Source organism: Erinaceus europaeus, chromosome 5 (genome assembly GCF_950295315.1).
Source record: "Erinaceus europaeus chromosome 5, mEriEur2.1, whole genome shotgun sequence".
Taxonomy (NCBI): Eukaryota; Metazoa; Chordata; class Mammalia; order Eulipotyphla; family Erinaceidae; genus Erinaceus; species Erinaceus europaeus.
Genome location: NC_080166.1, coordinates 51,007,429 through 51,019,712, shown reverse-complemented (window position 1 = coordinate 51,019,712; position 12,284 = coordinate 51,007,429). Strand labels below are relative to the sequence as shown.

The following is a 12,284-nucleotide window of genomic DNA, read 5'->3' as shown; positions in this document are numbered from 1 at the left end:
TAGATAGCACAGAGAGAAATTGAGAGAGGAGGGGGAGTAAGTCAGAGCCCTGCCCCACTAGAGAAAGAGAGGCAGGCTGGGAGTACAGAATGACCTGTCATCACCCATGTTCAGCAGGGAAGCCAGATCTTCAACCTTCTGCACCCCAATATGATCCTGGGTCCATACTCTTAGAGGGATAAAGAATAGGAAAACTATCAGGGGAGGGGAGGGGATACGGAATTCTGGCAGTGGGAATTATATGGAGTTGTACCCCTCTTATCCTATGGTTTTTGTCAGTGTTTCCTTTTTATAAATTAAAAAAAAGGAGGGGAAATAAAAAAAGGAGGAGTAGACAAGGAAGTAAGGTAGGCAGGCAGGAAGGAAGGATCACTGCAAGAGTTTAGCAGTTAGCTCACTTGGGGAGATGTCTGCTTTCGTGCCTGTGACCTGGACTCAAGCACCCTGTGCAGTGTGTACAAGTGTCACGGCCCTGGGAGGAAGCATCGGTGTTATGGTCACTCTCTCTGTCTGAAAAAGCCTCAAGTAGAGAAGTCTCAGAGATGACCCCCCCCCCAAAAAAAAAAAGTCACATCAAGTCCCAGCTTTGCAGCTTCACTGACTTCACTTTATCCATTCAAACTCATTTTCTACCACTTCCTACTGCACTAATATAAACATCTCTCTTTCTCTCTCATTTCCCAGCTGGTCCTTCTCTCTCTCCAAATCCCCAAAGTTAATTTTGGAGTTTGCCTCTATCACATTTTTTCTATCAACACAAGCAGAGTCTTGGAAACTTCACAGCCTCTGTTAAAAGACCCTGAGTCCAACTACAGCAGCATCTAAACTGCAGGTAAAACTGGACAGCTATACTGGCCCCAAGTAGTGACAATCCCTAAGGGGAAGTGGGTCACACTGACTTCTCTTCAGAGACTCGATGTTCAAGTAAAAATATTGAAACATCATGAAATCAAAGGAAAGAACCATCAAGTAAAACAAAATACCAAGGTCTCCCTTGTGACCACCATGTGTGAGATCTGAAAGAACAAACACTTCCTGCCAAGGGAACTTTGCCACTGTGTGCTCAGATGAAAGCAGTTCCCCTGCTTTCAGAAATTAGCCAAGAGGTTCAAAACTGAGCAGTAACAAGCTGGCTCAAGGAGTTCCCTGGCAAGAGTTGGAAAGACTTTGCTAAGTAGCCTAAATCAATTCATGCCAATCTGAAACAATCATCAGGTTGTTTTTTTGGTTTTTTTTGCATTCAAAAATCTATCTTTTAAAACTTTGTATTGAAATAACATTTTATAACATCTATATATGTAGTTTCCATCCTCCACCATATTAAAAAAAAAAAGCTATCTTGACTAAAGTTTTAAGATTTGGTGCTTTTGATTAAGAATAGTGTCTTAACAATGAGTTACTAGAAACCAACAAATCTCTGAAATGGGTCAGCTAAAGCACACGTAGCAATTCATAAGGAAGATCCACAACTGCGTGTGATAACTGACGTTCTCAGCAGTCATCTCAGAGTATTGCTCCGAAACCGGTGTTACAGAGATCCTGTAAGGATGTTTGCACGAGTCTTCTTGAAAGAAAGGGAGATAACCCAACGTACCACACACAAGTAAGAGTTGACACACCTGAAATCAATTGCACTCGTATTTCCTAAGGCAAGGGAGGAGAGCAAACTGTTACCCAATCGATCCAAGGGAACAACAGCAACCATTTAACTGAGGACTTTCTGGGTCATTTCTGTGCAAGGTGTTTCAGTCACGTGCTCCAATAAATCCTCACGGCAGACCTATGAGAGGAGTATCACTATCTTCATTTCACAGGTAAGAAGGCAGAAGGTCAAAGTTAATTAACTGCTTGTTTACTGGATAGAAACAGAGAATAGAGATGGATGAGGGAGATAGACAAAGGGAGAGAGACAGAGAGACACCTGCAGCACTAGTCAATACTTGTCTATTGCTACATGCAACTTTCCAGAATACTGAGTGATTAGAGGAGAGCAAGGTGGCAAAAGTAGACTAAGCCAACCAACCCCACATACTTAAGTCACAGTAGCCTCCACTGTGGGGATTCAATAATGGGTCAGATAGCCACATCATGGCTGTAGTAAAAAAACAAAAACAAAAACAATGGGGCTGGGCCGGGTGGTGGTGCACCTGGTTGAGTGCATACGTTACAATGCACAAGGACCCAGGCTTGAGCACCCTGGTCCCTACCTGCAGGGGAAAAGCTTCACGAGTAGTAAGGCAGTGCTGCAGTTGTCTCTCTGTCTCTCTCCCTCTCCATCATCCCCTTCTAAATTTCTGGCTGTCTCTATCCAATAAATAAATAAGTGTTTTTTAAAAAAAGACAAACAGGGAGCCAGGTGGTAGCACAGCGGGTTAAGCACAGGTGGTGCAAAGCACAAGGACTGGCATATGGATCCCGGTTCGAGCCCCCAGGTCCCCACCTGCAGGGGAGTCACTTCACAGGCAGTGAAAGCAGGTCTGCAGGTGTCTTATCATTCTCTCCCCCTCTCTGTCTTCCCCTCCTCTCTCCATTTCTCTCTATCCTATCCAACAACGACGACATCAATAACAACAACAATAACTACAACAATAAAAAGCAAGGGCAATAAAAATGGAATAAATAAATGAATATTTTTTAAAAAGACAAGCAATAACAAGTGTTGGTGATTAGGTAGAAAAGTTAGGCCACTTATACACTGCCACTTATAAAATGGTGAAATCACTGTGAAAAACTATTTGGCCATTCATCAAAATATTAAACAAGGGGGGTCAGGCGGTAGCGCAGCGGGTTAAGCACATGTGGTGCAAAGCACAAGGACCAGTGGGAAGATCCCAGTCTGCAGGAGAGTCCATTGACAAGCGGTGAAGCAGGTCTGCAGGTGTCTATCTTTCTCTCCCCCTCTGTGTTCCCCCTCCTCTCTCCATTTCTCTCTGTCCTATACAACAACAACAATAGAAATAACAACAATAATAATGACGCCAACAAGGGTAACAACAAGGGCAACAAAAATGGGAAAAATGGCCTCTAAGAGCAGTGGATTTGAAGTGCAGGCACCGAGCCCCAGCAATAACCCTGGAAACAACAAAAAAAATTAAACACAAGGACCCAAGCTGTGGTATGGTCAGTAGAGGACATGTGTGACAATGCCTCAGCCAATTGGTGAAGCAGTGCTTCAGTTCTCTCTATCTCTTCCTTCCCTCTCAATTTATGGCTGTCTCTGTACAACAAACAAGCACAGTGAGAAGTTGAAGGAGAGGGTGAGGAGCAATAGGCGTTGGCTTTCCTTCTGAGGTGATGAGATGTTCTAAATTTGAATACAGTACTGGGTGTGTAACTACAAACATGCTTAAAAAAAAAAATCACTGAATTGTAGGCTTTAAATGGATGTATGGTATGAGGCAATAAAGCTATGTTTAAAACGTGGACTAGACAGAGTGGCTTATCTCCTTGGAGTTTGGTTATAGAATATATGCTATAATAATAGCAAGAAGCCTAGGTGCTTTGCTAGCAAAGAGACTTATTCTGTAGTCTGGGAGACAGAGTCAGGTCAAGAGACAAAGAAACCTTCCTACGAAAGTGTTCTCCATTCAAAAATACATGTGAAACTTAATGGAAAAGATACACTCTGCTGCAGAAATGTGCCTTGGAACTATCTAGTAACAGAAAGTAAAAATAATATTTCCCAGTTGCCTTTCATTATTTAGTAATAATGAGGGAGCCGGGCGGTGGCACAGCGGGTTAAGCGCACATGCCTTAAAGCTCAAGGACCGGTGTAAGAATCCCAGTTCCAGCCCCTGTCATCTCACCTGCAGGGGAGTGGCTTCACAGGTCGTGAAACAGGTCTGCAGGTGTCTATCTTTCTCTCCCCCTCTCTGTTCTCTCCTCCTCTCTCCATTTCTCTCTGTCCTATCCAACAACAATGACATCAACAACAATAATAACTACAACAATAAAACAACAAAGGCAACAAAAGGAAATAAATAAATATAAAATTAAAAGTAATAATGGGATCCACTTGGAAATGTGACATGGCTTGTGGTTCATGTACTGCTAATCTCCCTAGTGTACCATGCAGAAGTTTCAGAAAGAAGTAAAGATAGATGCAGAAAGGGAAACTTCAGGACTCCAAGTGGAACAAGTCCAGATTCAGAGGCAAATTCTAGACGTTCACAGACTGAAGTTAATGTCTATAGACTCGAAGCTCCTCACATGGAGAAAGTATATGGACTGGGAAAGGAAAATAGTCCGTCACTGATAGCAGAGAAGTGCCGGCCTTCATATGAAAAGAATTACCCTCAGGTTTACCCATAGGTTGCAACAGTTCTGCTGAAATTAGGGAAAATGATGTCAACTGAATGCAAAATGAAATGAAAGGCAAAGATCAATCGAGGTTAAAAAAAAAAAAAAAAAGACAATAGGACTCAGAGATGAGTGTTTCAGCCCTCTCTCCCTTCTCTCTTCTCTCTCACATTTTGCCTGTATCTACTCAATAAAAATAAATACTTTTAAAGAGAGAGAGAATAGTATTAGTTACGCGCTTTTTTTTTTTAATGCCTCCAGGGTTATCGCCGGGGCTCGGTGCCTGCACCAGGAATCCACTGCTCCTGGAGGCTATTTTTCCCCCTTCGTTGCCCTGGTTGTTTTATCGTTGTAGTGGTTATTATTATTGTTGTTACTGATGTCATTGTTGTTGGATAGGACAGACAGAAGTGGAGAGAGGAGGGGAAGACAGAGAGGGAGAAAGATAGACACCTGCAGACCTGCTTTACCGCCTGTGAAGGGAGACTCCCCCTACTGGTGGGAGACGGGGGCTTGAACTGGGATCCTTCTGCCAGTCCTTGCACTTTGTGCCATGTGCGCTTAATCCGCTGCACTACCGCCCGACCCCTAGTTAAGCTTTTTAGTTTCCTGAGCAGAATTACCCACGTGCACGCTTGTTTAATCATAGTTTCGTCTATACATATGAGCAACTGGATAGGAGTGATTTGGGATTCTGGTTTATAAAATTGTTTCTGGGGTGTGCTTGACCTTGCATTAACTGACCTGATCCTAAGATTCCTCTCCTTCCCACCAAAACCACTAAATAACTTAAGTATCTGAGAATTAAAATGATCAGTTTGAAGGCTGTTTATGGAGGTCCCATCCAGATGTGATTTCTAAGAGAAATGGACGAAAATCATGTAGAAAACAGCCTTAACCATGATAAAGCAATAATTCTTCACAGGAAAATTCAGAATTGAAGACTCACCCAGATTACTCCTAAAATCTCTAGTCCATGAAAAGCAGCATATAAACTACAAATGCTGGTAGCGCTTAATAAAAGAAAAGAGGAACATACAGGGTGAGAAGATAATACACTTACATGTTAGGTACACGTGCAGTTTTAAACCCTGCCCTTGAAATCATGACTACTGCCACATTATACAATAGCCACACTATGTGACTCCCTCTAACAGAGATTTGTGTTAAATGTCTATCATGTTTCCCTTTAAATAATCCACATGAAAATGCTTATCCTTTTTTAAATGCTCTGATTCATTTACTCCTATATGAGTACATAAAACTGTAGACAATTTGGGGCCTGGTGGTGGCACACCTGGTTAAGTGCACACATTACAGTGTGCATGCAAGTACCCAGGTTCAAGCCCCTGGTCCCCATCTGCAGGGGGAAAGCTTCATATGTAGTGAAGCAGGGCTGCAAATGATGTCTCCCTCTGTCTCTTTCAATCTCTATCCCTCCTCTAAAATTCTCTCTGTCTCTATCTAAAAAATAATAAATAAACACTTATGGAAAATACTAGCAAAATTAAAAACATGTGTAATTGTATAGCTGATGGGCGGGGGGAGAGTAAGAATTATCTAAATCTATCCCCTCAATTTGGACAAGTGAAATGGTAGATGAGTATCTTACTTCTCTTTAGCACTGCTCAGAGTTAAGTCAGAAAAACATGAGAAAAGTCATCTATCCCTGCTAAGTCTTTTCAATGAATATGAAAAACTAAAAATGGTGACAAATATAAGTTTGCTAATTCAGAGAGAGCTAGTGTAGATATTATATTAATTGTCCTAGGGTCAATGGAATAAAAAGACACTCCGCACAATCTTAGCCTGAATGGCAATAGGGTAATACTGGCCGGAAGGTACATCTGAGCTCTGCCAACTTGCTCTGTAAACTGATGTCTAGGCAATTCAATCTTTCAGAGCCTCTATTTCCTGTCTATAAAAACCAGGTAATATATGTTCCATGGAAAAGATTTTGAGAGTGAACTGCATTGATAATATAAGCATTATACAGTCTAAAGGCTTTACCTTAATAGATTGAGATCAATAAGATAAGACACATAGGAGTCGGGCGGTAGTGCAGCGGGTTAAGCGCATGTGGCTCGGGGCGCAAGGACCAGCAGTAAGGATCCTGGTTCGAGCCCCTGGCTCCCCACCTGCAATGGAGTCGCTTCACAAGCGGTGAGGCAAGTCTGCAGGTGTCTATCTTTCTCTCCCCCTGCTCTCTCCATTTCTCTCTGTCCTATCCAACAACGATGACATCAATAACAACAATAATAACTAGAACAATAAAACAACAAGGGCAACAAAAGGGAATAAATAAATATTTTTAAAAATTAAAAAAAAGATAAGACACATGCCTGAAGGCTGGGAAATGAATGCTGTTCACCTGTACCCCAGCACAACCCACAAAACCTCAAGTCAATTCTTGACCAGCCAAAATACACTGTAGTTGAGTTCTAAATGAAGGCCAGCACAGATCATGCCAACATGTAGCTCTTGGGAAAATATACACTGACAACTCTGCTTCTCTTCCAGTTTTAAATATTTTTTAAAATTAACAAATATAGGGAGTCAGGCGATAGTGCAGCAGGTTAAGCGCATGTGGCAAAAAGCACAAGGACTGGCCTAAGGATCCCCGTTCGAGCCCCTGGCTCCCCACCCGCAGGAGAGTCGCTTCACAGGTAGTGAAGCAGGTCTGCAGGTGTCTATCTTTCTCTCCTCCTTTCTGTCTTCTCCTCCTCTCTCCATTTCTCTCTGTTCTATCCAACAATGACAACAACAATAATAACTACAACAATAAAACAACAAGGGCAACAAAAGGGAATAAATAAATAAAATGTATTTATTTATTTACTCCCTCTTATTTACTCCCTCCCCGCCTCTCTCCATTTCTCTCTGTCCTATCCAACAACAACAATAATAACTACAGCAATAAAAACAAGGGCAATAAGAGGGAGTAAATAAATAAATACATTTTATTTATTTATTCCCTTTTGTTGCCCTTGTTGTTTTATTGTTGTAGTTATTATTGTTGTTGTCATTGTTGGATAGAACAGAGAGAAATGGAGAGAGGAGGAGAAGACAGAAAGGAGGAGAGAAAGATAGACACCTGCAGACCTGCTTCACCGCCTGTGAAGCGACTCCCCTGCGGGTGGGGAGCTGGGGTTCGAACCGGGATCCTTATGCTGGTCCTTGTGCTTTGCGCCACCTGCGCTTAACCCGCTGCGCTACAGCCCGACTCCCCAATAAATATATTTTTTAAATTAACAAATATAAATAGAAACATTCATATATGAATATATAAAAGACAAAGTATAGGGAAAACATAGATTCTTCAAAAAAATGTTAGGAATAATGAATAGTCAATTTGGAATCAACATCTTAGCATATGCAAAACAAATTTTAGGTTTATCAAACATGAAAATGCAAAAAGTAAAATTATATATAAGGTACCTGGACATTGGGAGAAAGCAAGTGAAGGGTACTACCATGGGATATCTGTGTACTAATCCTGAAATCACTTGTGAATGTATGATTATATCAGAACCAAAAAAAAAATGCTTTGTGAAATTTGAGTTAACTAGATTTTTCTCTTTCCTTGCCGTCAGGTTTTTTCATGGGACTTTATGACTACATGACTCTGCTGCTCCTAACAGATGCTTTTTATTAGAGCATAAGAGACAGACACAGAAGGAGTGACCCCACAGTACTACTCCAATTTGGCAAACATCCCTTTACATGGTACTTCCAGGTGGTGGCCAGGGTCATAAACCCAACCTATTGTGTAGGGTAAGGTATGTACTCTATCAGCTCCCAACATGACTGTTTCATGCTAAGGAAGGTCTTTTCAGTCATGGCATCAAACATTGAAGTCATATTTATAAAGATTAATTAAGTAAGATCACCTAAAACTAAACGTCAGAATTGTAAATATACAAAAACAATGGGAAGATGAAATACCAATGAGATACCATACATTAGAAAGGACAGTCACAACAAATGTTGGAGAGGTCTCTGGGGTAAAGAAATCCTTCTGCACTGCTGGTGGGAATATAAATTGGTACAACCCCTCTGGAGAGCAGTCTGGAGAACTCTCAGAATGCTAAAAATGGACCTACCCTGTGATCCAGCAATTCCTTTCCTAAGGATATATCCTAAAGAATCAAATACACATGTCCAAAGATATCTGTGTTTATCTATGTTCATTACTGTATACTGAAAATAGATTATTCACTAAGTAGAGAAACTTGTCAATAAAAAAATCTCATCAGTAAATAACATGTGTTTAAGAAACTATGACAATTCAAAATTGTCCAACCACTTGATTCAGCAATTCCTCTCCCAGGTATCTCTAAAGAACACAAAAACACTTATCCAACAAGATTCATGTACTCCTATGTTCATCACAACTCTATTTATAATAGCCAAGATTTGAAAACAACCCGTGTCCAATAGCAGAGGAGTGACTAATCCGTGTGTGTGTGTGTGTGTGTGTGTGTGTGTGTGTGTGTGTGTGTGAAGTAGAACGCCACTCAGCTGTAAGGAAAGATGAAAATAAACACAGAGACCATTGTGTGCACATACCATAATTTTTCTTAGCCACTCATCTGTTGTTGGGCATCTGGGTTGCTTCCAAGGTGAGATGAGAGGCTGCACCTATGTGTCAACATCTATACTGTAAACCATTAACAACCCCCCTATAAAGTAGCCAAAAAATTTTTTTAATAAACAGAGACCAGTAAAATAGAATTGAAAGCCCAGAAATAAATTCCTCACACCTACAGATAACTAATACTTGACAAGCTGTGTATGTGTGTGTGTGTGGGGGGGTGCTTGAGAGGAGGCTAATATCAAATGGAGAGAGTCTTTTCAACACACAGTGCAGGGAAGACTGGGTTGAAGTGTGCAGAACAATAAAACATTACCACTATATATCACCATGCACAAATCAACCCCATCTGAATGTTAGACCAGAGACTATCAAATATATAGAGGGAAACATTGGTAGAACACTCTACAAAGTGTGTTTCAGAAAGCACTTTGAAGAAGCAAGTCCAATAGCAAGGAAAACAAAAACAAACCAATGGGCCCAGATCAAACCAAAAAGCTTCTGCACAGCTAAAGGAACCATCACAAAACAGAAAAACACTATCTACTGAATGGGAAGCGACTGTTATATGCAACATAGCAAAGAGTTAATAACATATATATATATATATATATATATATATATATATATATATATCTTACAAAACTCAGCAACAAAAAACACTAAACAACCCCATTTAAAAAGGGAGAGGGGAGTGGTCCAGGAGATAGCACAGTAGATAAATCATTAGACTCTCAAGCATGAGGTTCAATCCCCACCAACATATGTACCAGAGTGATGTCTGGTTCTTTCTCTCTTTCCTCCTATCCCTCATTAATTAAAAAAATTTAAAAGGCAGGGGAGGAGACATGGACAGAATTTTCACTGAAGAAGATAAGTATCTGACCAAAAGACTTATGTAAAAAAAAAAAAAAAGTGTAGTTTGGGAGGTGACATAGTGGATAAAGCATTGGACTCTCAAGCATGAGGTCTTGAGTTCAATCCCCAGCAGCTCATGTACCAGAGTGATGTCTGGTTCTTTCTCTCTCTCCTCCTATCTTTCTCACTAATAAATAAATAAAATCTTTAAAAAAAAAAAAAAAGGCTCCAGTGGCACACCCTGTTAAGTGCACACAGTACTAAACACTAGGATCCGCACAAGCATCCGGATTCCAGTCCCCGGCTCCCCACTTGCAGGGAAGACACTCCACAAGCAGCGAAGCAGGTCTGCAGGTGTCTTTCTCTCTCCCTCTCTATCTCCCCCCCTTCTCTGTCTTATCCACTAAAATAGAAAATAATAATAATAATAATAAGGCTGATCTGGGAGCAGTGGATTCGTAGTACCAGCACTGAGACCCATCACTGATTACCAGAGACATGCAAATATAAATGAGATTCTACTTCATACCAATGAGAATGTCAGACATTAGAAAGGACAGAAATAAGTTCTTGTAAGGATACACACACACACATACACATGTGAATCTACACCCCTGAAATCTTATGATTTTGTAAATCACCATTAAGTCTCTAATAATGATAATTAAAAAATTACCAAAAGATAAAACAGGTACTCAAATGTTATGAGTAAATCAATGAATAAAAGGTTAACAGATAAATGGTTAAGATGATGGACAGTCTCCTGGTGCTTCCCTGTACAATGAATAAGTGTTCTGGATGACTGTTTAAGAACTTGACTGTAAGGGAGTGGGTGGTAGTGCAGTGGATTAAGCGCATGTGGCGCAAAGCGCAAGGACCGGCCTAAGGATCCCGGTTCGAGCACCTGGCTCCGCACCTGCAGGGGAGTCACTTCACAGGCCGTGAAGCAGGTCTGCAGGTGTCTATCTTTCTCTCCCCCCCTCTGTCTTCCCTTTCTCTCTCCATTTCTCTCTGTCCTATCTAACAGTGACAACATCAATAACAACAACATCAATAATAATAGCTACAATAAAACAAGGGCAACAAAAGGGATTAAAAAAAAAGAACTTGACTAATTCATATATGACCTGGTAGATAACTATTATCATAGTTGACAAAATCTGCCCAAATTTCCGTGCCTTAATCCGTAGAACCTGTGGCTATGTTACATAGTAAAAAGGACTTGACAGATGTAATTAAGAATATAGACCTTGGGGGCTGGGTGGTGGTGCACTTGGTTGAGCACATGTTACAGTCAGCAAGGACCCTGGTTCAAGCCCGCAGCCCCCACCTGCAGGGGGAAAGCTTTGCGAGTGCTAAAGCAGTGCTGCAGGTGTCTCTCTGTCTCTCTCCTCTCTGTCCCCATCCCTCCGATCTCCCGGCTGTCTCTATCCAATAAATAATAATAATAAAGTTTTTAAAAAGAATATAGACTTTAAAACAAGGAAATAGTCTTGGTGATTATGCAGGTGGGTCCAGTGTTATCAAGAGCCACAAAAGCAGAGACCTGTCTCTGACTGAAAGAAGGCTGGAACGATGTGGCTAAAAAGGGAGGTAAAGAGATTCGAAACATGGGAACTCAAAGTACTACTACTAGGTTTGAGAAAGACAGGTACTGTAAGTTGTTAAGAGCAGCCCTTAGCAGAAAAGCAATGACACAGGGGCTTCCGGCCTAGAACCAAAAACCAACCAAACAAACAAAAAACTGGATTTTGCCAGCAAGTTAAATAACCTTGGAAACAGATTTTTGATGTCTCAATCCCAGCTGGCCCCTTCTCTAACAAAGCAATTACTCTTGGCAATTTGGACTTCTGACCTACGGGACTGTGAGACAATACATCTGTGTTGTTTTAAACTTCTAAGTTTATGATACTGTGTTATGGCAGCAATAGGAAGCTAATTAACAATCTCTCAGTTCAGTCAGGAACCATTTGCTAAGCCTTGAGACCCTGAGCAAAGAGCTTAGGATAGAGAAATGGGCAGTTTCTCAGGTGGTCACAAGCACAGAAACCCATTGAGAGAGTTCAGGAGCTCAGAGAGGAGCTACTCAACTAATCACTTCTCTAGCTCCTTCCCTTTGCCAATTCCTTTCTCAGTGAATTGGACCATCAATCTTATCTTGAGTCAGAAATAGTAGAATATGTGAAGTTGCATTCACCTCTTAGGACATGTGATTTAAATTACCCAAACAATATTTCTCCTGAAAGCCCTTTTTCTCTTTATCATCCTCAATCCCTTCCTCAATCATGACCATGACCATGACTGTTGCTTCCTGGCATCATTTCTTACCTAGATCACTGCTAAAAAACAAAACAAACAAACAAAAAACAAACCTCAATTAACTTTCCTGACTCCACTTTTCCATCAGTGATATTTCCAAAGATTAAGCTTACCGTGCCATGTTCCAACTCAAAAATCCTCTAAAATATGTCAAGTAAAGGTCTAACTCCTTAGGTACCCATACACCTTTCTTCCTTCCAATAATTTTAGTGAG

At 40.9% G+C, this 12,284-nt stretch overlaps 1 protein-coding gene across 4 annotated transcripts in view; it reads right to left on the bottom strand.

Moving 5' to 3' along the window:
* The window catches only part of ELOVL7 (ELOVL fatty acid elongase 7), a 113,396-nt gene that overhangs the window by 64,234 nt on the left and 36,878 nt on the right, over positions 1-12,284 (bottom strand). The window contains exon 3 of one of the 4 annotated variants that reach the window (XM_060191310.1): positions 8,869-8,940. The exons of the other annotated variants lie outside the window; for them this stretch is intronic. The gene's annotated coding sequence lies outside the window, so the exon portion shown is untranslated. The remainder of the gene's footprint in view (positions 1-8,868; positions 8,941-12,284) is intronic. 4 annotated transcript variants of the gene reach the window in all.